The sequence below is a fragment of the Propithecus coquereli genome, unplaced genomic scaffold (genome assembly GCF_000956105.1).
Source record: "Propithecus coquereli isolate 6110/MARCELLA unplaced genomic scaffold, Pcoq_1.0 Scaffold52, whole genome shotgun sequence".
Taxonomy (NCBI): domain Eukaryota; kingdom Metazoa; phylum Chordata; class Mammalia; order Primates; family Indriidae; genus Propithecus; species Propithecus coquereli.
In genome coordinates this window covers 2,596,662-2,599,580 of record NW_012151063.1, presented here as the reverse complement: position 1 = coordinate 2,599,580, position 2,919 = coordinate 2,596,662, and positions in this window count along the sequence as shown.

Below are 2,919 nucleotides of genomic sequence, written 5' to 3'. Positions count from 1 at the left end.
GAATCGGAATGTTCCTAACACAGAGAAATGATGAATGTCTGAGGTGACAGATACTCCAACTACCCCCACTTGAGAAATTCACATTGCATGCCTGTATCAAAACATCGTATGTACCCTATAAAGATATACAACTACTATGTAGCCATAATACTTAGAAACAAAAAATAAATCAAAGAATGAGCATTGTTTTCAAGTCCACCAATAAACACCATGACCTTTTTAAAAAAAATTGCGGAAAAATCACACAAGCATGCATTTCATATGCCAGCTCCTTTTATAGGAAAGTCATATTTTGAGAAGCACATGTTTTTCAATTTCTTAAAGAAATTAAACCACCATCTAGGTTTTTATCTATTTTTTTATTTTTCACAGAGACAGCCAATTTATGTCCTCATTTTCCCATGATTTGGGACTCTAAGACACTTCATCATCGAGTTTTGCTGTCAATATTGTCAAGGATTCAGGAACTTACTTTCTAATTGCTCTGTCTGCTGCTTTGCGGGGAGTTGATAATAGCTAAAAACCGTGCAGTTACTCCCACTGCCATTTTCACAGAAGCCCACTCAATTTTACTTATTTATTTTTATTTCAGAGTATTACAGGGGTACAAATGCTTTGGTTACATAAATTGCCTTTGCACCGCCTAAGGGGACAGGTATATTCACACCTAATGGGTGCGGTGCGCACAGTCTGGGGTTTGGACACGCTGGAAGCTCTGACTCGGGTGGGGCAAAGGCAATATACGTAACCTAAACTTCTGTACTCCTGTAATATGCTGAAATAAAAATAAAATAAAATGTTCCATAGAAATAAATGTCGACAGGAATTCTATACCCAATTAAAATGTCATTCAAGATTGAGGGCCCAATAAAATACTTTCAGTCACAGGAACACCCAGTGCATGTGCTACTAACGACCTCAGTAAAAACAATTTCTGGAGCATGTATGTGGAGAACATGACAGTGGGACCCACGAATTAAATAAGCTATGTTGCAGGAAGCAATGTTCACCCCCACGCGGGTAACTGCAGTAGTAAAAACAAAGGTTTAATTTGTGGAGTGTGCAGCAAGTTGGATTCAAGATACTGGGAAATGCAACATGAAAGACAGACGCTTAAGAAGATGATGTTTAAAGGATTTTATCACTCTTGTATTTTCAGGAGGAAATTAGAGATATTCAGTAATCATATACTTTCCCCAATCACATTTTGGGATTAACTATTAAAGATTAAACCATTAAAAATAAAAGTGAAATTCCAAACCAATAGAGGGGAAAAAGTGCTGATGAACGTTATCATCCGAGACATGGCAGCAAGGCAGAGGAATAAGAAAGGGAAGATAATACAAAAATAAAAGCATCGTGCTATATATAAAAATAAAATGAGGCCGGGCAAGGTGGCTCACACCTGTAATGCCAGCACTCTGGGAGGCCAAGGAGGGAGGATCACTTGAGGTCAGAAGTTCAAGACCAGCCTGGGCAAGAGCAAGACCCTCATCTCTATTAAAAATAGAAAAAATTAGCGGGGCAACTAAAAATAGAAAAAAAATATTATCCAAGGGTTGTGGTGGCACCTATGGTCCCGGCTATTCAGGAGGCTGACACAGGAGGATCACTTGAGCCCAGGAGTTCGAGGTTGCAGTGAGCCAGGCTGATGCCACGGCACTCTAGCCCCGGCAACAGAGTAAGACTCTGTCCACCCCCTGAAAAAAAAAAGTAAAATGAGAAAATTAACAGTGGCATATGTAATACAAAATGGAAAAAATGAATTTATTTCAGCATTTGAAGTAAATGAACTAGAGATGAATGATTTAGTGTTGTGTGAACATAATTGACTAGGATATAGATTCATTTGAATGAAAAAATTACAAAGAGCAGTACCGTATGTGACTAATGGTCACATGCATGAGTATTAAAAGCACACTCATTTGCACTGGAGTGATACAAGACAGATTCGTGAACATGGTTTTCTGATGAAGGAGGGAGACAGATTTCCCATAAGGTAAATGAATGCTTCATGGTACAATTTTTAAATACAAATGTGCACATGGAAAATAATATTTGCATTCATTAATTATAGATGTTAGCTAGTGGAATGTCATTATTCTTGCTTCATTTTCTGTACTTGTAAATATTTTTAAATATACAAACCAATATTCATAGCATGTGAGCATTCGAGAAATAGCACAGTGGATTAAGAATGAGACCCACAAGCATGAGACAGTGTGAAACCTCAGGAATTCCAATGACTAAGATGTCCTTGCAGCAAACGTTCAAAATTGGAAAACAACAACAACAGAAATATTTTGGAGGAAGACTACAGGTTGAGCCAAGCCCCTTTCACTTCCGAGTGGGCCTGTGGAAATTGGAAAGCATTCAAAATAATCAATAGGCAAGATTAGAAAAGAAATCGAGTACCCGTAGTTAATTCTGGAAGCCCGATTTCTCCCATGCGCGAAATGTGGAAACTGTTTCAGACTTCAAGATTCCGGGGAAAAAGTTACTAGAGTAAGTAGGGACGTGATTCTTCATGAAAGGCCTCCATAAATGCTGGTTGGATCAAGTATGATTTTTAATCTACTGTCCAACCTTCTCTGGAAACCGTAAGACTCGCGATAGCAAGGCACAAATCCTAACCCTAATGCTGCAGGGGGTGTAGTATATTGGAGAGTAGGTCATCCAATCATTCATACCTTGTATTTATTATGTTGTTTCTCTTTATTATACCATAACATATTAGATGTTAGCGTGACTGCTTAAGTCTCATCCTGAACTAACTCAAACACTTCTCCTTCTCTCCTTGAGAAAATACAATACACAGTCCCAGTGGCGAGGTTACCAAAGCCTGAGTTTCTAACAAATGTATCAAGTCACACAGGTCATTTTCATACCAAACGCCAGTTCCAAGCAGTGCTGACGAGA